Source organism: Lynx canadensis, chromosome E2 (assembly GCF_007474595.2).
Source record: "Lynx canadensis isolate LIC74 chromosome E2, mLynCan4.pri.v2, whole genome shotgun sequence".
Classification (NCBI taxonomy): Eukaryota; Metazoa; Chordata; class Mammalia; order Carnivora; family Felidae; genus Lynx; species Lynx canadensis.
The window spans coordinates 20,540,342-20,564,881 of NC_044317.1; positions in this window are offsets into that span (position 1 = coordinate 20,540,342).

Consider the following 24,540-nt stretch of genomic DNA (forward strand, 5'->3'; position numbering starts at 1 on the left):
ATACATAAAAGAGAACAACAGAGCTGTTCTGGCCATACTGGTGTGGGGAACCAGATCTCTGCGCCTCAGCATCCCATACCCCTCAACGTAAATTCTCGGTCTTCTCACTGTAGCCCACCTGGAGCTGCTAGAAAACCTCAGGTTTCCCAGAGGGAGGCAATCGAGCAGCATTTACAGGAATAATCAATTGACAGATGACATCCCAAGAATGTCAGAGCTATGGCAACAAAAGTCAGCAACTTGGGGATATATTCTTTGGAAGGAGTTGGCTGTGGGGAGGGTCATGAGAAGTTGAAGGCTGATGGCAGACATTTTTCCAGGTAAGTCTATAAAGAGGCCTTGAAAGGTTTAAAATGCTGGGGTTCTCTTCAGCTCAGATATTTTCTACCTATGTTAGTTAACCAATTTGTTCTATATTTTCACTTAAAAGTAAAAAATATTTTAGCACTCCCAGCATGAAGAGCTATAAGGAGAAATACATTTTTAAAAATTCCTGCAAAATGTTTGACACACTGTAGGTGCTTCAAAAATATGACTTTATTTTATATTACTTTCTCTTTTGCTTGAATTTAGAATGTGTACAGATCAGTTTTGACTATTCATTCACTCATGTGTTCATTCATCAAACACTACCTTTGCCTCCAACGCCCTAAGCCCCAAGAGGAGAACAAAGGGTAGAAAGACACGTTTCCTGCCTGGGGCCTCAAATCTACCCTTTACTTGAGCCTCTGGTGATGATGAAAAGTCTCAGGTGTCAGGCAAAGTTCAGAGATTTTATTTCCTCTTGAGCTTTATGACTTTCAGGCTGTTCCCCCAAAATTGCGCTTAATTTTAACTTCATTAACTTCCTGTTCTGTCACAACAGTTGAACAAGGATTTCTCCATGAGCAGTATTCAAATCAGCTTTTAATGAGCTATTTAATTAAAGGCTAATTGAGGTGAATTCATTAAAGCTTTCTAAATTATGCTTATCAGGGTAGCTATGTTTTAAGATAAGTTTTAAATATTTGTTTTATATTGCATTGTTTGATCATAAAAGTATGTATAAAATTACTTTTTAAAATTACTAATTAGAATGTGAATGCATTTTTCTTCCTTAATACTTGGGTGGGGCAGTTATCAAATCAATTTAATATATGTTTCATGTTGGGCTGAGGTAATAAGTGGTTACTAGTGACTATGGCTGGAGCTGTGTTTGGCCCATGAAACATTCCCACCTCTTGAGGCGAGGCATTGTTGAGCTGTTTTTGATCTGGTTTCCCAGTTGCAGTGTAAATATAACTGCTTAGATGTAGGGTTTCTGCCAAGCCCTCGTACTCTTGGGCTTCAGGCTGACTCTGTAGGGGTGGTATTGTATATTCTCTGTGCCCAATACTACCAGGAAATGAATATGTGAACCATGATATGGCCTCCCAGTTAGACTGAGGCAGTCCTGATCTTCAGGCCTCCATTCACTGGGGATAAAATTTAGCTCAGTAAACATGCACTGAGTGTCTCCTCCATTCTAGGTATAGTCCCAGACACCAAGGATACAGATGAACTGGGGTCTGTGGTTTAATGGGAGAGATACACAGGTCACCACACTGTGATATGTCTGTCCTTCAGGGCCAGGAAAAAACCTCGTGAGAGAAGGGTGGTTCTCTAGCCTGACCTGGGCATCTGGGACTGGTCCCCTGAGGGATGGAACTCTAATTCTTGACAGACAAGTAGGTGTTGCCCAGAGAAGCAGTGGGGAAGGTCATTATTGGCAGTAGGTGGACAAATATGATGAGGACAAGGATTAAAGTGGCATTCAAAAAGCACAGTATGGAGATGGGGAAGGGGGATGGGGCTAGCTAGGGAATCAGGTGATGGGTAGATTGTGTAAGGCAGTGTATGAATTTGAAGTTTGAACTTGAACTTTCAGGTGTTTTAAAGCCATCGGAAACCTATTGCCTCACCATGCAAACACGCACACACACGCGCGCGCGCACACACACACACACACACACACACACACACATCAAAGAGCTTTTAAAGAAGGAGAGGGCAAGCTCAGATTGCACAATTTGTAGTCCTTGGGGAAGTGTTATAACATTGAGGCAAGAGTAAAAAGACTGGAGACAGGATTATAGTTTAATTGGAGATTTTTGTACTCTTTAGGCAAGAGGAAGAGCAGTTAGTAGATTAGAGACGAAAAAAAAAACAAGGAAAAATTAAGAGACAAATATCACAAGGTTACATGATTTGCATGTAGAAAAAGAATGGTCTTAGTCAGTTAAGGCCTCTGTAACACAATACCACAGAATACCATAGACCGGTGACTTATAAAAAACAGACAATTATTTCTCTCAGTTCTGGGGGCTGACAGTCTGGGATCTGGGCACCAGTATGGGTGTGATCTGGTGGGGCCCTTCTTCTGGAATGCAGATTGCCAACTTCTCATTGTAGCCTCATATGGTAGAGGGAGAATGAGAGAGCTCTCTAGGGTCTTTTTTTTTTTTTTTTTAATAAGGGTACCAATTCTATTCATGAGAGCTCCGTCCCTTTGACATAATCACCTACTAAATGTTCCGCCTTCTAATACCATCACAGCAGGGGTTAGGATTTCAACACAGGAATTTGCTGTGTGTGGTGGGGAGACACAAACATTCAGTCTTTAATAAGAAAGGAAAGGAAGGGTGCCTGAGTGGCTCAGTCAGTTAAGTGTACGACTTATGGTTTCTGCTCAGGGCATGATTTCACATTCATGGGTTTGAGCCCCACATCGGGCTCTGTGCTGACAGCACAGAGGCCTGCCTGGCATTCTTTATCTCCTCTCTCTGCCCTTCCCCTGCTCGTATGTGGTCTCTCTCAAAATAAAAAATAAACATTTTTTTTAAACAAAAGAAACATAAGGAAAATTGGTGTCTGGGAGGATGGTGTTTCCATCAACCAAGATGGAGACTCTTTGCCAATAGATGCCTGGAACACTATTCAATGTCTGCACCTCATTTTAAGAGAGACAACGACCCAACTGGGCCTCAGTTAGATAAACGATCAGGTTGATGAAGGCACTGAAATCATCTGCCCTGTGCATCTACTAAGGGAAATGGAGCCATTAAACAAGGAGCTGCAAACCCATGAATGGCTGCTACAGGAAAGGAGGGGTGGAGCTGTGTGAATATGGGAAAGACTACCTGATTTTTCTTCTTTAGGTCAAAATGAACGGTAGATTGGCAGTAGCATGGAAGAGAGTGTTGTAAGACAGTGAGCTGCTTGTTCCATGGGTGGTACAAGAAGAGGCTGGGGTACCTGTCACAACTTTTCTAGAGGAAATTCTGGTCAGCATGGAGGTGGGAGGGGCTCGTGGACTCACATGCCATGAGGGCCCCGTTCAGAGCTGCAACTGAACGGATCTGTGAATCCCTGATTGCACTAATTAATCAATCATTTGGACCTCTCTTGCAAGGAATGGCTCCCTCGCTCTGTGTGTGCACGTGTGAGGTGAAGGAAGAAAACCCACATTATAAATACTGTGGAAAATGGTGCTTGGCTAATGTCACAAACCCAACTGAGTAAAACCACTTTCCTTTAAAAAAAAGCTGCTTTGCAACTGACATTGGAAAGACATTCTCAAAGACAGGGGCTTGTCTAAAAAGCAGAAAGGCTGATGAATGACAATTACCAATACCAGTGTCCCCAGTAAGTGTCAGTGAGGTGGATGTTGCCCTTTCTTTGCATTCTGCTCGCTCAAACAATGCATGTGCAATGCCTGCTGTGTGACAGGGAGAGGAAGAACAGAGAATTGACCCTTTTGCATGCAGAATAAGAGGCTCCCCAACACAAACGCACCACACAATGCAGAGAAGTCCCCATATGGGGGACAGACACAGAAAGACAAGAGGTCTCATTTCATTGACAGCAGGAAAAAACAGGGTTTTCATAATGTCTATGGGGCTTGATTTATTCATTCTGTATATTTCATTAAATGATGCATTCATTCATTCATTCATTCACTCATTCAAAACATGACTTTCTGTTTCCCAGCTTCATCTTGAAGCCCTCTCCTCTCCCTAACCTCACTTCCACCATCCTCTCTTGCTGAGCACCTGTGATAGCTCCTGTTTTACCCACATCTACTTTTGTCACACCATGATTATTTCTCCATACTTCTCTCAAAGCAGTGACTATAAAAGCAAATCAGCCCTGAGACTCTTTGTTTATCACCCTTCCATAGATCTTTCACAGTTAGATGGAAAGAGCCAAACCAACTGGCCTTCATCAAGTTGTGGGCTGAACATTGTCCCCCAAAATTCCTATGTTAAAGTCCTTAACCCCAGGATCTTAGAATGTGACTGTATTTGGAAATGTGGTGATAAAGAGGTGATTCAGCTAGAACGAGGTCATTCATTTGAGTAGGTCCTAATCCAACATGACTGGTGTCTTTCTAAAAAGAGGAAATTTGGACACAGTTGGGTCTAGAGGAAAGACCATGTGAAGACACAGGGGAAAGACATAGCCATCTGGAAGCCAAAGAGGGAGGTGTCGGAAGAAACTAACCATGTTGACACCCTGATCTCAGACTTACAGCCTCCAGAACTGCGAGAAAACAAATTTCTGTTGTTTGAGCTGTCCAGTTTGTGGTACTTTGTTATGGTGGCCCTAACGGACTAACACATGGGTTTCCCAAACATGCCAAGTTTTGACACAGCAGGGCCTCTCTGATGTCAGGAGTTTTCTCTCCCCTCTCTCCCTGTATGCCTGGGTCCTTCTCCCTCCTCCAGTGTCAACAGAAATGTCACCTTTCTATAAACGCTTTCCCTGCCCCCAAAGGGAATGAAGCTCCCTTCTCTCATTAGTGTCTCACAGCGTCTGTCCGTTTCCTTTCTCACTCTCCACAGTTATCTGCTAATTCAAGCCTCCCCCATTTAGTGTGAGCTCTGTGAGTCCAAAAGCCATGCCTGTTTTGTTTATTGTTGTAATCCAAGGGCTTAACACAATACCTGCTCATTCAGAGAAGGCCCCCACTTGGTTTGTTGAATGAATAAATGAATGAATGAAGCACTGATTGGGTAGCTCTCAATGCCTGTCATTAACCTGGCATGGGGAAGAGAGGGATGAACAAGTTTGACTTGGACTCTGTCAGTGTGTGACTTATAATCCTACAGGTGAGGCTGATATCAAACAGGTAAATATGATAAAGTATAATAATGTTGTCTTCGGGAAAGAAACCCAGACCTCACAATCTATGTCATCTTTGGCTGTCCTTAAATGCCAGAGACTTTCTGCAGCTGTTGGTGAATAGGATACCTTTATTAAATAATTTCTGATGAGCTGCAATTGAATGAAATACTATAGCTCTTAATCAGCTGCTTTTTCACTGAGAAATAATCCAGTTGAAGATTGGTGAGATTGTATTTGGGCACCCCACACTCTCCTAGTGGCAAATTTGCGGATTCTAATTCCCAGAAGTGTCACAGATGGAGGCGGCAAAAGGCAGAGGATCTATCATGCTCTAGCTGGAGCAGAGCTCAGTTAAGAGAAGGCCAGGGAGAATTTACTACCTCTGGAGGCAGATTGATTAGAAAGAACTGCCAGGCAATTTCCATTTGCATTTTTGCCGGGGTAGGACTGGGGAAAGGGAGATGGTTCTAAATGAGAACAGCCCAATCATTTTCTCCTAAAACTTGCTCCAATTTGTCTCCTGCTCCCAGAAGTTACTACCTTGCATAATCCAGGGAGCAAGGTAATCAGCACTTTGAGTTACATCGGTTTTGCCTGTTCCCTTGATAAAATGGCAAAATTCGCCTATGAAATCCTGGAGTTCATTATGGTGTGGTTTTCTCTCCCCTTAAATCAAAGCCATTTTATCTCCGTTAGTCGAACCAGGCTCCAGAAACAGCATCCTTGCTTCTTCTTGCTTTCAATTATTCATATTCCTTTGCTGACAAAAACCCAGGCAGTGCGATCCTTGGGTGAGTTTTAGCTCAGACTCTGCCAACCGCTCACCAGAGCTGGGCTGGAGTTGCCATCATTCACCACCAAATGGAAAAACAGTCACCCAAGGGAGAGCCATGGCACCGTGAAAACACAATTGTGCTGGGAATGCATATGGACAAAAACTCTTGCAAATGCAGGTCTTAATTGAAAAATAAAACAATTACCTTTTAATACTTTTGAAGTAACAGAGGGAAGCACATTTATAGGATGACTGGGAAGAAACAGCCATACGCTGTTTCTTTTTTAATAACATTGAGTTGTGTTCACTGTTAAGCTTATTAAAACACGAAAGCAGAACATAGCAGGAGACTGGGACACCATTCAATTGATTATTTGTGAACGGTCCTTGCTCCTTATTCTTACAAACAAAATGAGAAACACAAACTGGAGAAAAAACTCCTGTACATAGGGGCTTGTATGTGTTTTCATCTGTCCCAAGGGCTAGTTACACAAGATTGTGCACTAAGGGGCTTTTGAGGTCCACAGAGGAATACAAGGGGTCTAGACATTGTGTGTTAGTTGATCTGTCTGTGAGGTGGTTTATTGATGTGAGCACAGCATGTCACCTGAGGAGGAGGTACCCCCAAGGGGCTCTAAACTGGAGACCTAAGCCTCCAGCCAGCCAGCCTATTTCCACTGTGGCTCTTTATTTTGAGTTTTCCTCCACATCCATAGGTGGTAGCATGAGGGGATGGGAGCCATTATAATTTTATGAACAGGAAGGTCTATACTCTGTTCTGGCACTTGTCTACTCAAAATGAATCTAGGGATCCTCCAGACTCTCAGCACGTCTCAGGAAACCCTCTAAGAAATGGTCCCCAGTGCCTACCTAACTTCATTCCTGGCCACCCCGCTTGCGATTCACATCCAACCACACCCATCTGCTTATGTTGGTTTTACAACTCCATGCCTTTGCACAAACAGTCCCCCCTACCCTCAGTTATTGCCTTCCTCTTCTGGCAAACTCTTAATCATCCTTACAGGCTCCCCTCAGATAAAACCTGTTTTGTGAAGCCCTGAACTCAGGTAATGTGTCCCCTTCTCCTGCTCCGTTATGGTCTCTGTGTGGGGGTCATTTCACCTTCCCTAGAATATTTTGAGAGCAGAGCAAGTCTTGGCTTGGACAGCTGGCATGTAGTGGTTGCCCCACAATATCTGCTGAATGCAATATAAACCGAGGCAGATGGCTGCACTCTGCTGCAGAGAGGATGTGCTGGGGCCAGAATGGGGAATTCTGTGGGTCATTTCATCAATATTATCATCCAACCTTTAGGGTGCCTTAGAGAATGTACCAAAGGACAACATGGAGAAGTCCATATTATTACCATTTGATTTTTAAAAATTGATATTGATAAAAATAGTCATCAGCTGAAGGATATTTTAAATAGAAAAATAAACTGCTCCAAGTCTCACTACCCAAAAACTAATGATTTTATCTTTCCAGTGCCCATCTGCACAGACGTACATTCTTTCATAACTATGGTGGCAAGTCTCACACAATCAGACATTTTGCTTTTCTCACTTTTTAAATCATTTATTGATTTTTCACTTCACCTAGCTCTTTTAAGTTTTAAGATAAATGCTTGTGTTACCCTCTCCACTGTATGAGTAAGTGTCGTGTTGCTATATATTTTTCACACTTGCCTTCCCAAAGAATGGGGCCATATGTCCAAATGTAGGTTTTTGGTATTCAACTATCTGTGTTAAAATCCCAGATCCATCACTTTCCAGATCTGTGGTGTTAGCGAAGTTACTTAACCTCCTGAAACCTCAGTTTCCTCTATAAAATGGGTATGATACTAGTATTTGATAAATATTAGTGTTATTACAATTTTTTAAAATGTGATTGTGGAAGACTGTAAGAGTAATGCTCAGAACATACTAATGTATCAGTAAATGTTAACTATCTTATTATTGCCATTATTACTAGTAGAGGAAAATGGCAATTTACAACAAAATCTCATGTTCATTCCCTGTAAAATCAGGTCAGCCCCTCCATAATGTGTTTTTTAGTTGTCCTTTTGTTTGCAGGAGGATAAAAGGAGAAGATGGCACAGTTAAAAGACCCGTGTTTCTAAAAATAATTGAACAAATGTCTGGTCATTTGATTAGAGGACAGTGTGTGTGTGTATGAAATCAGAGAGAAACACACACAAATTTTTAACCACTGTAAGACACTGCCTAAATAGGTGTCTGATGATGAGGGCAATGGGATGGTCATGACATCAAGCCAGAGACTATTGTTGGTTTGGTAGAACAGAAATGGCTCTCCAATGGTGGGTCATGGTTCTATATGGGCTTTGTTTTTCTCATCTGTAAATCAGGATGGTGGGCCAGGTGACCTGCAGAGATAATTCCAGTCCTAAGAATTCCTTCTTTTTCCCCAAATCTTCCCTTGGCACATGGATGGATTTTCAATGAAGATGTTTTTTGTTTTTTTTTAATTTTCCCTCCTGTCTTCTATACCCCAGTGAATATAAGTTATTAAAGGGGACTACTGTCCTGTATTTGATGTTCCACTGAGTTGCCATATTTGAAGTAACGTGTATTTATATATGAAAAAGTAGGTTACTTTGGGAAATAATTAGTTTGCATTCCCCCCCAAATATTCCACTAGGCATTATAATACCTTTGAGTTCTTGTACAGATGTCTAAAGTATCCCTTCAGGGATTGGACTTGATAACCCTAGAGGACTTTTTATAACCTCAGAGTGCATGAAAATGCTCCTTCCATACTCTGGAAAGATATTTTACATGAGGGATTGCAACAATTAACTTTTAATTGCACTTAGTAATTTCCATTTTTAAGCTAAAGGGGAGGTAGGTCCTCATTGCTTCTCCCATGAAGCTGAGGCAGAGACTGGGGAACACAGACACAGCTGGTTTCTTTCTCTGCAAAAATGCAGGGTATGCAATATTCATAGATCGAATCCATACATTGGCCCCTCAGTCTGCCACTTGTGGGGATTTATGTACCAGCCACCTGCCATGTAGACAACAGTGGGCCATTATGGTGCTAAAGTTCAGCCCCTCTCAGAGCCAAAGTAAAGAAAGGCAACTGTGTTTACTTTAAATACATAATCAATCATAACCCTGTGAATAGCCACTTTTCTATTAATGCCTTCATATATCATCTAAAGCCCTCTTGATTCTACATAATTCTCTTTTGTCTGCTTCCTTGTCTCTCACTTCACAGTTTCATTCAGAGGGTTATATAGAACGGCTGCTCCTAACAAATCTTGCCTCTGTATTCTCTCTTTAGGTCCGTGTTAGCAAGAGAATATTTTCTGTAAATAATGTAGATGAGAATGATTCATAAACTGACTCCAGTTATAATGGATCTGTGGAACAAGGGGAAAAGATCACATGACTTGGGGAGTGAGCCCCCAGGCTTTGAGCATTGACTTTGCCCTTTAGTGTCTTGTAAGACCACAGGCCAATCATTACCCTAAAACTGAAACCTTGTAGGGCTGCTTGTGAAGACCCAAGTAGTTGAATACAGAGAGGTCCGTGAGCACTGTGCCCATAGGAAATTCTGCTGATGTTACTTCTCATTTACTTTGAGTTAAAACTATATAAATATTTTATTTTAAGAGGGTCACTGACTGACGGACATCTAGAGGTAAGTGAACAATAGGGAGAAGAGGCTAAAATCTACATCAACAACTTAAACGTTAGAAAAAACATGGGTGATCAGCTTTGAAAGAAGGCTTAGGAGTTAAAAAAATAAAAACAACTATCTTCAAATATAGAAAATTGAGATGACTTACTTTTTCTACCTCTGAGAGAAGCCCAAGAATGGGTGGGCCATTATTTGAGGCATATTTTAAGATCCAGTTGCTCAAACTGTCTACTCATAGAATGGGCTGCCTTAGTGGCTCCGAGGTTACTTTTGCTGAAATTATGTAAACATGAACAGTGCAGTGGGGGTGGGGGAATCCCAGCATGAGTTAGGGAGAGAGTGTTTCTAATTCTCAAAATCTAAGTCTTTCCCATGACAGATGACAATTCTTTGGTCAAAATGACTATGATACAAATCTCTCATTATTATTCCTACTACCTAGACTCTTGTAGAAAGGGGAGAAGGCCCTGCCCTCAGCCACTGCATATTCACATTATTTCAAGCACACAATCCCTAGTGTAGGACGAGTTATCTGGTAGACAATCAGCAAATATCTGTCAAAAAATGAAGAAATGAATGAATGACCTTCCAAAATGCCTTACTGTGTACATTTTACAAACGAGAGAAGACAGCTTATAAATAAGAAGTCACCATTTCAGGTGGTCTTAAAAAACATGCCTATAATTTCAGAACATCTTTGAGGAGGAGTTTTTACCAATGAGATTCAGAAGTCAAATTTCATTTTGTCTTAGCGGAGAGTTTTGAGTTGCGACATCAGCAGTTTAGAGACTCCTGCTGTTTATCAAAAGTTAGAATGTCAGCCATCAGCAGACAGGACAACTGCACTAATGAAAATGTATGGCTTTTCATTATTAGGCCAATTTGCACAATGCAATTGGAATTGAATAAGCTGCACTGGCTACAAGATTTGTATAAAGCACCAGGATAATTTTAATGTGACAATTACCATCAATCTATAACGTTTTCTGTTTACAAATAGGCCTCTGAAAAAGGAAGCTTCCAGCAGGTGTAATGTTAATATCCTTGTATAAGTAACTTTTTTAAAAGTCAATATGACCAGATACTCAACTGAATGAAATCGTGAGTTCATTTTCTATTTCCCGTAACTAGGAGAAAGCTTACTGCTGTCCTGCTGGCCTTCTCCACTGTGCAGAGGAACAGGGTCTCCCAGATTGAGCTTTTAAGCTTTTACCTTCAGAGAGGCCTCTATTCTTAGGAGTCTACTCCAGTGATGATTTCAGGAATTACTCTCAAACAAGCTTCAGATTAGAACTCCCAAGACCCATGGCCAGATTAGAAACAGATGCAGAGTCTGTGGAACATGCCCCAAATTCAGCAAACATGGGAGTGAGTGCATGCGGTCTCAGATGTCACAGGGTTGCTGAAGCAGGAGCTCGCTGGTTGACTTATGTGGAAACCATTTTCTTTCTTCAGGGCAGTTAATTTTGCATACACCTTGGGGTTAAAAAAAATGAAGACAGCAGACGGTAGCTGATGATGAAAAATGGACTTTCATTGTTTTTCTAAGGAAGGTGTATGTAGCAATTTGGGTACTAGATTGGAAAATTCACAGTGAACTGAAGGAAAGTTTCTTTAATTTTTTCTTTTTTGATTTTGGTCATCTGTTAATTTACTGAGTTGTGCAAATGTACAGTTTCTAATTGGTATGTTGAGTGCCTTTCAAAGGTCAGTGATAAAGTCAAGAGTAAAACCCCAGTGACTCTGTCTTGTTGAATTCCAGTAGGCTGAATAATCCACCACAGAAAGTTTAAATTTTTCTTGGATATCCCAAAAAAGGCATTTTGGGCACTTAACTGCTGTCCTCAGTCACTGACCCAGAAATTCTTAGCAAAGAATTAAAGAGGATTAAGGTTTTTTTGAGTGTGTATTGGGGGTGGGGAGTGGGGAGCAGGGAGGATAGAGGGAGTCTATTGTTTGTATTATTTTTCCCATTTCTTTACTCAACAAATATTTACAAGTGCACTTAATATGTCCCATGTGCTGGAATTAAACACTGGGAATATAGAAACAAGAAAAATATGTTTCCTTTTTTGAAAGAGCTTATAGTCTAGTTGGAGATGCAGAACTATACAAATAAGCCAACATGAATATACATAAAATAATTATAGACTGTAACTATGAATTGTCCTTTACAGTTTATCAAATGACTACTCATGCTATTTCTTATATTAAAAAAAGTACTTTGCACTATTTATCTAGGCACGTGCGAGAAGACCTTATGCAAGGAAATCGACTGCTTGTGATAGATTCTTAGGAACAAAGGTCTAGAGAAGAAAGCTGATTGCGCTGCAAAGTGTTAATAAAGGCATGGCCAATCATCTCTGAGGGGATTTCCTGGAGGTGGCATTGAAAGATTGAGCACCTGGAGGTGGACATTAAAAGATTGGGCAGAGATGTGTAAGCAGAAAGTAAGTGCAAGGGGGCCATTCTGGGAAGAGGGGTGCCATGGGCAGACACACGGTGTTAGGAAGAGTATGGAGTGTCATGAAATGAGGGGAAATTTGGGATGGCAGTATCAAGTTGTATGGGAAAATGATAATGGAGAGTTGGAATGAGTGGGTGAGAGACATTTAACAAAAGTCTTAGGAAGGTAGACTTTATTGTCTGGGTAATGGGGAGGCCAGAACATCCAGAAGTAGCCAAGCACCGCACTGCCCAGAAAGACAGGAGATGTTGTGGCTCTGGCTTCCAGATTCAAGGCTGGAGTGGACTAGGAAGGCTTTAGAAGCTGATATCAATAGTCTTCATGGTTTGGTCCTGGTAACCTCTCTAGCTTTATTCCTCACCATTGTCTCTCTGGAGTCCAAGCAAAAACAATACCAGATTTCTTTCACTGCACCATTTTTGGACCCTGGGCCTTTGCACATTCTGGAGTGTGTGGTTGTAATACCCTCTGTTCCCTCTATATCTGGCTCTTCACTCATCTTTCAGGTTTCAGCTTAGACACTACTTCCTCCAGAAGGTACTATCAGATTCAGCAAACTTGAGTTAGGACCCTGGCACTGGACTCCTCCAGCTTTTGGTTCTTCATCAATGAGGATATGTGTCACCCTGTAAGTCACTGATGGGTTACTTATCTGCAGTCTACCTCACCCTTCCCCTCATCATATACCCATAAATGAGCTGTGAACTCATGAGAACAGGACTCATGTAAATAAATGAGGCATTCTAGTTGGCTTATTTCAAGTCATGGAGCTTGGTTAAAAAAGAATGAAGTGAATTTTAAAAATTTTACTTATATATTTATTAAGGTAAAAGCCATGGAAGGCCTTGTGAAGACAGACAGTTAAAATGTGTGAAAGACAGACATGGTATGATATATAGCAGTGTGGCTGCCTTTTAAAAAAAATGTCACCAGCTTTCTGATCCCAAAATGGTAACAGCTGTAGGACCATGCACTGCCCATTCCCTACCCACCCTTGCACTTTCTTGCATTCCTGCCATTATGATGGGATTTAGAAGGGTCCTTTTCAAAGGAGGGGGATCAGGGAGAGCTTTGACGGAGATGTAAAAATAGTGTCAGAGCTGAGTGAACAGAAAACATAACTGAGCTGCTGCTGAGACATAAGACAGAGAAGCGAATGGAGCCGGCAGGGGCCACAGGTGCTGGAGGGATGTGGCTGTCACCTCTGTCCCTAGGGCTGCCTACAAATTCACTAGTGCAGACTCACTTCAGCTTGATTTTAGCTGTTGTAGGCTTAAAAGCAAATAGAGATTAGTTGGAGTCTTTGGACACTTTGGGGGCAGAAGTCGATTTTTCAGTTGGAATATCTGCCCAAATTCCAGATGACCAGGAGGAGAGGACAGAGAAGTGTCCAAATCCGAAGAGGCTAAAGGAAGGAACTGAAGCTGAGGTATGGAGCTAAGATGTTGGGGCCAGGATGCAGGTGAGTGGTTAGGTCTAACTTCAGGAAGAGGCTGTCCTCTGGAGCTACCCCATAGGAAACCCATTCAGTTTGCTTTTCTGGCCCCATCTTTCCTTGGTAGTATGCGCCAGCCAAGACCAAATGGCCCCAGTTATTGTGTTTTTGAGTCTCACCTTACATCACCACCACCACCACCACCACCACCCCCCCCCACACACACACACACGCACACACACACACATACACTCCTCTTCTCCACCTATACTGCCTGGGTCGCAGTGAGGTCAAGGTTGATCACCATCAAACCAGATCCAGATGGAACAGAAAGCTCTCCTAAGTCACATTTTACTGCAACCATTAGTCAGGTTCCCAGGAAAAGCAATCAATAGGCACAGAGCAATCACAGAAAGGCTGCAGGGGGTCCAGAGCAGCTAAGAGTATACAAGAAGCCTTGCCCATGGTTTGACTTAGATTGACTTCTCTTGTCTTATGCCCTTTCCAGACTGAATTTAAGAAGACAGGGTCACTGCATATTACACAACCCCCAAATAGATTCTTCATGGACAAGGCATTGGGAACATCTTGAAAAGCACCTTCCTGTTCTAAAAGAAACCCTCAGCATCTACACAGCCTTGATATAATTACAAACTCACCTACTCTACTTAGCTTTATTTAGAATTCAATTGTATTTCATGGTGATATATACTTATAATAAAATATTTGCCTATATATGAAGAACACCTAAGTCATAACTCTATTACATGAGGCATTTAATATGTTGCTGTGTGTCCCTTAGATGACTCTTCTGTCTCCTTTTCTGAGGTCACTGAAGACGAACTGAGAAAGGACAACATGAACCCTCTCACAAGATATTGGAGCTTTGCAGGTTTATGAAAATAAGTAAGTTTTGTTTTGGAAATGCCTTATTAACACTAATGCCTGGTATAAAAGCACAAGGCAAAAGATTTTACCAATTAGAGGCTTGTCTTGAATGCTTGGTATATTCTCCTACCCTAGATGTATCAAATCTTTCTTCTGGGCTAAATGAACTCCTTCTTCGTCTCATGCATGGGGAGATGGGAATTCATGGTCAAGCATCAGTCAAGGGCCAGAGCTGGTGGTACAGAAGTGAGAGGCAGGGTTGTAAAATGCATGATGCTGGGAATGAGAACAAGGAACGTTCCTACAAGAAATGAGAGACCCTGGGGGCAGAGGGTAAACCAAGCCAAAATCATACAGTAAAATAGTGACAAGCACCAAAGGAAACAAAATGTATGAAGAACGCCCAGTCTGGTGTTGGGTATAAATAGAGGCAAGGCAAGGTGCCTGGGTGGCTCAGTCAGTCCAGCATCCACTGCCCCCCCTTTTTTAAAGTGTTTATTTAGAGAGAGAGGGTGCAAGTGCACGAGCAGGGTAGGGGCAGAGAGAGAATCCCAAGCAGGCTCCACATTGTCAGCCCAACATGGGGCTCGATCTCAGAAACCATGAAAACATGGCCTGAGCTGAACTCAGAGTCAAAAGCTTAATCGACTGAATCACGCAGGTGCCCCCTATCTGACTCTTGATTTTGGCTCAAGTCATGATCTCACAGTTCGTGAGATGGGGCTGCTCATAGGGCTCTGCCCTGACAGTGCAGAACCTGCTTGGGATTGTCTCTTTCTCCTTCTCTCTCTGCCCCTTCCCAGCTTCCATTTTCTCTCCCAAAGTAAATAAATAAACACTTAAAAAAAAAAATAAATGGAGGCAAGGAGATGTGGGGTTGAAGGATGCCAATCTTCTCAACATCAGCTGTCCTTGACAGTAGCCCCTCATTGGATATTTATTGAATACTATTTACTGAACACAGGCTTTGAACCAGGTCCAGTGCTGGATGAGGTTATAGGAATGAATAGAGAAGACTTCTCATTCCCTGAATGGCATTTATGTAAGTTTTGTCGTGCATACGGAGGCAGAACGAAGTTGGGATTTAGTTAGGTTCGAGCCTTGGTTTTGCCACTCACTGGCTGTGTGCCTTTAGGCAAAATACTCAATTTGTCTAATCTGTGTTTTCATCTGTAAGGTGCGAGAAGAACGTTGTGAGGCTTGAAGTATGCATGCAGTACACACAGAGCTGGCTGATGCTATGCTTCCAGTACATGGTAGCTCACAGATGTGTCTTTGGGCCCCCAAGGGTGTGACGCCCAGGTCTGGGGCAAGCATTTGTGGTTGAGAGCTGACGGACCATTCTTGGTGGTATATTAGCACATGATGCTTTAATTTAAGACCTTCCTATCCCCCACCTGCCATAATAAGAGGAAAGTCAACTTTAGGTCACCAAGGTACATTTGGAACCCCAAGGCATCCAAATAACCCTTCACTGCTTCCGCTTCAAAACTGATAAAATTTATTGGACAAGGACATTAACTGAGTCATTTTTAGTAGCTGCTGTTAATTTACTAGTAACAGCCAAGTATGATAAATGGGTTCCCACCCTGTGGCACTCAAGGGGAGATGACCTCTATAGGCAATGTGTGCTAGAACCATATAAAGCAAAGCTTTGGGGTCTGTAAATACCAGATCAATGAAAATGAATTGTCCTTGAGGAGTTTCTTAAGAAAACACGAAGTTACCCGTCTTTACCTAGCTGCTTGTTTTTCCAGTATTAATTATTCCATTCCTTGGGATGAAAATATTAAGGGATTTATAAGCACTGAGATGCCTATAGTGTTTAGCTGTTTATTGACCTAAGACGATTTCTTAGATGATTTTTTTCTTTGTTGTCTTTATCTGGAGAAGAACATGTCACAAGCTAATAATATCTAGTGTAGTAGCATTAGGGTAAGATATTGCAAGGCCCATTGTTGGCTTCTGGCACTGTTCTTTCACTGGCTTCCTGTCCCTTTGGCATTTTGTCACCTTAATGACATGACAACAAGAATTGGAAAAGTGACTCCTGCTTTTGATCCCGGCAGACCTGTTCTGACTTGAGGGTACCAGTTGGAGAATGAGTCAGCACTATAAGGTGTCCCATCTGACTTGGTATTGAACTTTCAACTGTATTGTTATGTACACCACATGTCTTCATCTGCATGTGTCTTTATTATAAATGTCTGTCTTGGATTTCCAAATTGAAAGAAGTAACTATTCACCTGAAATTAGACCATACCCTATACATTAAAAATTTTTTTTCTGTCAATTGAACTAGCAGCTATTGTTTTGACAACCAACTATATGTTTAGTAGATATTAAAATATGTGGCCTGGAAACCTCACAGCAACCCTACCGAGGCAGGTGATACGATGGCCAATTTCCAATGAGAAAAAGAAGACTTACACATTGCTCAATAACTATTCAATCTGTAGTGAACAGATTCACACCGGGCAAACCCAGAAAGCCTTTTAATCCAAGCCAACACCGGTGCCTCTTATCTTTATGTTTCAAGTTTCTGTATGCAGATGACTCAGAGCCGGCAAAGGGGTCTCATCAATCTCTTCTTTTGCCTTGGGTTTCTAGTCTGCTCTAAGTCAACACTGTGATCCTGTTGATCTGTATTGGAAGCTAAGAGCTTGAGCAAGCTGGAGTCCCCATCGCAGTGAATGATGGGACCAACCACCGAACTTGCCATTAATAAACTGAGCTGTTCACATTTCTCTGTGGCATAGCTTGACATTTAGGCTGAGGGTTTGTAATTCCAATAAACAGCTCAGGATGTGATGTGTATGTGTGTCTTTGACTGTCACACAATTAAAAGCTAAACCAAGGAGGCTAAGGCTTTCATTAAAAGCCATTCGCTTTTATTTATTTAGTGTTTCAGGGACCTGGAGAGAGTACAAATCAGGAATAGGCCTCCAGGGGATAGCTTTTTACACACTAGCTGGTGATACCATTCTAACTATTAAACGGCAGACAGCCTGATCGTTAGGTTAAAAAAAAATGAACCAAAGAATGTGGTCATTTGAAGAAATCAGACATATGATTATTTTTCCCTTGCTACAGAAGTACCCGAGAGATCTACCAGCCCCTTCTTTGATTAATAATGCTTGCGGTGGTTGCACACTGCTCAACTTGGCATTGCATTTATCAAAATTTGCCAGAGCAGACAGGCATTGCCATGCTAGAAGAATGATTGTAATGGGCCCTTGTGCCTTGAAGGGAATATCTGGGCCCCCTGAATGCAAGAAGTGGACACGCCAGGGTGGACTCATGGTCTGGGCTCCTGTTCTTCCTTCCCCAAACCACCACGGTCTCTAAGCAGTTTTAAGATGCAGGCTTCGCCTTTAATCTTCCACATGATGCGGCCCCCTCGGCAGAAGCTCTTCAGGGGTCCCAGTCTCCTGTCCTTTGCCTCCTGGCTCCTCTTTGGCTCCTGCCAAAGGCCAGAAGGCAGAAGAAGCCTTCGGGAAGAGCCATTTCAAAACCATTTGTTTTCAAATTTGACCCAAACTGTCTTATGTTGACTCCTCCGGAGAATGAATTAAGAAAAAACAAAAACAGAAAAATAAAAACGCATGCACATTCCTGAATGCTATCCCCACTGCCTCTGATTCAATGTATAGAAAAGGCAAAAAAAAAAAAAAAAAAAACAACCCCAAAACCCACAAGTGATTCTGATGTTTAATCCGTTTTGTGAAACCCTGATTTCTTAAATGTCAAGCTGACCTTGTCTGTTGACACCCGACCTTTGTCTAAATGGACCCTGAGCTACAGGGTCATTCTCTGGAAACCCAAATGTGATCTAGGTCTTTGCGGTACTTCTATTACAAACCTGAAATATATCATCCTTGTCCTCACACAATTGCCATCGCTGACTTGGACGGCAGCCAGCTCCTCTAACTTTAATTGAAGATTGTGCTAAAAGCTCAAAAAATGAATTCAACTTCTGCATTTGCAGTAAAATTTTGGCAGATAATATTGACCTTCACATTACCCTCTGCCCCTTGCATAAATGGCCCAGAGAAGAAGTTTCACTCAGAAACCAAGTTTCTTTCTGACTCAGTTAGAGAACTGGGAGGATGTCTTATGCCATTAGAAAGAGACCATGTTTCCTTCTTTATCTTGGACACCAGGGAGCTCAGAGCCCTACTTTATACTTAATGATAGAAACATTGGAACCCTTACAACTGCTCTCCCCCCCCCTTTTTACTCTTAATTATTTTCCTTTTAAATTCCAATTTTTCAATGTCATTTTAAGAAACCATTTGAAAATTTTGGGGGGAACCAAACATGAAAATCTGAGGGTTAGAGGGCGCAGTATGATGTCTGTGGGAAGAAGAGTACAGGTCTGAAGCACTGTACTAGAGGTAAATAGGGACAATTAGGTGATTGTATCCTTTCTTCCTCTCTTTTTTTCTGCTGCAATATGTTCCCTGCCTTAAACTCCTTGTGCCCTTCAAAAAAAAATGGTTGTGCTATTGGACAAATCCTTCCCCAGCACCCAGACCACATCATAGATCTTCTTAGATTGCGAATATTATTCACCAGCCTGAGATACGTTTCTAATATTTTCCAGGTTCACACACATAAAACTTTAAAATTATATAGGTCTATAGATTTCTCTTATTACTTTTTATATCTAAATCCATTAATATGAAAAATTTCAAAGCCACTTTAGATTGGAAGTAATTCAGCCAGATAGGATTTGAATATGAAGTCTGATTTCAGTTGGTTTAGAAATATTGAGAGGATCCTGCATGTGGCTGTTCTCATTTCAAGAGCCTGGCTAAGCTCAAAACCATAAAGTTTTCCTTCCATAGAACTGCTTCTCTCTGTGAATCTTAAGTGGTCAGTTACGCCAGAGTTGGACATGAGGGCCAGAGTCGTCTGACCTCTTCCCAAATAATCTTGCAATATAAATACAAAATAAACAAACAAATAAAACAATAAACTGAGGAAGTAAAATTTACAATTTTTATAAGAAAAAGCTTGGGAAGTATTTGTCATAGGCCTTAAACATGCCCAAGTCTATAGACCTAGTAATGCTATTTATAGCATGAATTCCAATAACTTATTGGAGATATTCCAAACAGAGAGGGAAAAACAAATTATGCACAAACATTTCTTTGTAGTGATATTTATAACATCAAAGTTTGGGGAAAATATCCATATTCAGTGAAGTAGGAGTGGTTACAAAATTTAACATCTGCCCATTGATTGATGTTTAAAGACAATAGTTTATTCATTGGCACAGTGGTGCATGAGTGAATAATTTTTCATTGTCATTAATATTATATTAATATTGTTGGAGCAGGGGAGGACATTTTAACTTGCATAATTTTCACAGAAGCAAAAGTGTCTGTAGTTCAGAAATTTAGATTGTTTATTTAATTATATTAAAGTTGAGGAATTATTTTATTGTTTTTCAATGACTTCAATTTGCATAATATAGAAAGGGGATGGGGTGCCTGGGTGGCTCAGTTGGTTAAGCATCAGATTTCAGCTTAGGTCACGATCTCATGGTTGGCGGGTTTGAGCCCCACGTTGGGCTCCCTGCTGACAGTGCAGTCCGCTTGAGATTCTCTCTTTCCCTCTCTCTCTGCCACTCCCCTACGTCCCCCCCCCCAAATAAATAAATAAACTTTAAAAAATATTTGGAAAGGGGAAGGAACATTGCCTGCATTTTTTTCCCCAAGAGTTCCTTCCATCCATTTGGTGATGAAGTCTTCACAAAACATTTCAAAATATGTTTCTTAGTTGTCACCTGCTTGAGGGAGAAAGCAGAGTCATAGCAACTTTCTAAAATGGTATTTTTTTTTCTATATGTACTAACCCCCTGTGTAGGAAAGTCAGGATGTTCCAAGCCCTCCCTAGATATTTCCTGAGAATCTTTAAATGAAGGATGTCTACATATGTGGACTCCAACAAGTGATGTATTCAGTGCATGTAATAGCTTCCAGTGTCCTGGTTTCTGTGACCTAGGTTGCTGCTGCTGCCCTGCTCTGCAAAGGTGGGTGGTGCTGAGGGTGTTGATCCTGGTACTGAGGCACCTTTGCTCATGTATGCTGAAGCCATGGGTTCTGAACTGACCCAATGCCTCCTGGAGACTTCGGGAAGCCAGTGCTTTCTACTTAAGTGAACTTTATTTTCTTAGTGGAATCACATATATACAGAAAAGTGCATGAATCATACATTTAGAGCTCAAAGAAGTTTTGCAAAATGAAAGCACCTGTGTAACCAACCCTTGCATCAAGACATAGAATGTTGTAGCATCCTTTTATTGTCACTCCCCTCACAAAGCAACCACTATTCTCCTATTGAAACCCATCAACTCATTTGGCTTATTTTTGAACTTTGAAAAAATGAAACCTAGAACACATTAATCATTCTACTGTTGATGGACATTCAGATATTTTGTTATGAATCAGGTTGGTATAAACATTCTTTCACTTCTTCCAGCCTTTAGGTTTTACTAACTGTGAACACTTTCCTTAAAGCCCCTCACCTTAATAAAGTGGTCTTCAAACTCTTGCTAGCCCTGCACCCACCCACAGGTTATCACCCCAGTGGCAGTCATCAGAGTTTCTAGAGCAAAGAGTTCCAAAGAGAGGGAGAACATCTCACTAGGCACATCCTTGGGGAGAGTCCTGGGAAAGCACCTTCCCCCTTTGGTGGAGACATATGTAATGGATCAAAAACTCCAGGGACTCATACTAGAGGGCACCCAGACTGATGGGCAGTGAGTTTCCCTCCAAATTCTCACCCCTGTCTGCTCCCACAGTGCTCCATAGGTGGACCTCCCTTCTCTCTCCCTGGGTGGTGTTTTTCTCCAGGGCTCAGGGAGATACTTTCCCCCTAGCTTGGGGTAAATATAGTGTAGATTCAAACCAGGACTCCTGATCAGTATTGAAAACAGCTTCTGGTGAGGAGAAGGTTAAGAAAAAGTAAGTTAGTCATTTATAGTTGTGGACATTTGCTGTCCTCATCCTAAGTGAGGTCGGGATAGCAAAGGAATTTTCTGCTTTTGCATAAAATGGTGATTCCAGTAATAGTGACACTGAAAAGTCCTGAACATTTGCTTTACATAGATTATGTGTCATCATATGAGTCCTTCACCAGCACCCAAGCCACATCATAGATCTTAACATGCATTTATCATGTCCTATACTCCCCAGTAGCTTTGTGAAGTTAATACTATTATCTCCATTTTATGTCCATTTTGCAGAGAAGGAGCCCGAGGCTTTAAGACTCTAAGTAATCTTCCCACCAAGGTCATTCAGCTTGCAAGTGGTACAGCCAACAGTTAAACTTGGGTTTGTGTGACTTCAGAGGACGTTGTCTTAACCTCCTTGTTACTCTGCTCTCTACCGAGGGATGCCTATAAAATTATTATTTTTTTCAACAATGAAATGTAATGATGCCCAGCACTAGGCTCCATTATAATTGATACACAGGATTGTTTTATAGGAGAAGAGAGTATAGTTAACAATGTTCGCATAAGTCTGTTGTGTTTACTTTCCAAAGCTCTGAGCATTCTTCCTTGTACCTGATCTTTGTGCACAGTGGATGGCAGCATGCTTATTCGTGTTAGGGTCGAAGGAGGCAGAGTCCATATTAATGGGATCAGAGCACCTTCTCCGCAAAGTCACGCCAACAGGCCTGGCCCATGCTGACCCCGCAGCATATAAAGTCAGACCGCTAACAGGAAACCGGGTGATTTCCGACTTGCTTTCAAGTCTACTGTCATCCAGTGTCGGAAGGATCCTCATTACTATCTCAGAAACAGAGCTACCAGGTTGCAACTCTTTCTCCCTCCTGCTGATACAGGAGGTAGGATGCAAGTCTTTCTTCCCTGGGATTGATGACTGCAATTTGTCTTTCTGGGGCTTCCACCACTGCTTGGGCAGGCGGCAGCCAGGCCTGAGAAGCCCTCCCGATGCTTCGACTCAGCAGATTGCTTCTGGGCTGGCCACGCTTCAGCGCCTTCCCGTTAAATACTGTATTGATTTCAGGGCCTTTTTCCTTCCATGCAACCCAGGACCCCAGGTTGGCTGGGGTAGGAAGATGGGGAGGAAGGTGTAATGAGGAGAGCCACTCAGCAGGTTTGCACACACAACCTCAAGCTATCTGATGCTACTGATTTATTTTATTTATTTAACAAATGTAATAAGACACGGATGCCTCTGGTACAACAGAGGATTCAATGGGAGGAGAGACATAGGGATGAATCAGTGGGTACAAGGAGTAAATTGATGGGAAACAGAAAAAGAGGTTGCATTAAGAAGGAATAACAAGGCATCAAGTGAAAGGAATTCCATTTGTCTTTGCAGGTCCCATGGCCTCCCTCCTACTCAGAGCCTCTGTTGTCCCTTATGCAGACTACTGAAGCCATCTCGACACAGCCTTGCTCATGTCCTCTTCCTAATTAATGCTCCATGCAATTGGTAGGCAGCCATTTTTTTTAATTGCAGTAAAATACATACAGTATAAAATGTACCATTTTCACCATTTTGAAGTGCACAATTTAATGGCATTAGATGCATCCACAGTATTGTGCAACCACTATCACCTCTGTCTAATTCTAGAACTTAGAAGTTCATCACTGCAAAAGGAAACGTTGCACCGGCCACCAGTCACTCCCCATTTCTTCTCTCCTCCACCCCTGGCAAGTATTAATTTGCCTTCTGACTCCATGGATTTGCCTGTCACAGACATTTCACATCAACTGAGCTGTACAACACACAGCATTTTGTGTCCGACTTTTTTTCACTTTGCATAGTGTGTTCAAGTTTCGTCCATTTTGTAACATGGAGAAGGTGTGGAAAATTTTGAACCCACTTACATAGTTGTGGGAATGTAAAATGCTATAGGCACTGTGTCAGTTCTTCAAGAAGCTAAGTATTTAGTTAACCCAGCAATGCCACTCTTGGGTGTATACCCAAAATAACTGAAAATAGGTATTCAAACAAAAGTTTGTCTACGAACGTTCATAGTAGCACTATTTCACAATGGCCAACAGGTAGATACAACCAAATACATACTAATACATACATAAAAAATGCGTTATAGCTGCACAATAGGCATCCTTATTAACAAATCATGTCACTTCTTGCTTAAACCCTTAAATAGCTTTCCATTTCATTTCATATTCTACTGAAGGCGCCATCTGTGGCTACAAGGTGCTTGGACATCCAGCCCATCTTGCCTTTCCAACTTAGTCTTATATTATTTCTCTTCTTTCTCACCACCTCACCTTGATGAAGATGCTAAGCCCTTTCTTGACTCAGCCTTTTGAAGATGTTATGTCCTGAATTTTCTAGTTCTTCACACTCATGTACACTATCACCTCTGTTGTTTCCCTATTTTCATGACCTGCAAGTTTCTTCTTAAAACACTCAATAGGGTTAAGCATTTGCTTATTTATTTTTTTTTTTTAATGACGGACTTCCCAAGATCCTCTGAGCAGGAGATTTACGTCTGCCTTTCCGTTGCAGGGCACATGGTGCTTGGAACAGAGCTAGGTGCCTAGTATGTGCTCAAGAAATGCCCACCGCACGCATGAATAATTAATTTAGGTAAGTTTTTGTTGGATGATGAGTGAGTAGTTAGGCAATAGCTATTATGTGATGTGTAGACAACTAGGATATCAAAAATCAAGAGATTTGAGGCTGGTTAGTTAGCTGGGAAGGCAAAGCCAGCATCTGTGTTGAGGGGCAATGAAAGCTCAAACTGTGGCACGTTAAGACTTAGTGTGGACTGAATTCTAGTGAAGCATCAGAGGTATAAAGGTAGAGGTGGGCACTGGCCTTGCCACTGGGAGGGAAATGAAGCTCTGTGGGGCAGAGGAAGGGACTGGCTCTATCGACTGAGTCTGGGTGAAGACTATGACTTCACATTCCCTGACAGTGAACATTTATTGTGGTGGTGTTGTTCATTAAGCTTTGTGCTATGATTCTGACCTAAGTGTGTTTATCCTTCATTTCAGCTATTCCAGGACTTCCAGAAAAGTGGACTCTATCATCCAATGACACTCTGTGCAATAACTACATTGTGGAGGAGGGGGGGAGTGTTATGAAATGTTGTCCACGAGGAGTACCTAATAAACATGTATTTGTCTATTTCAGTGGCATACATGTA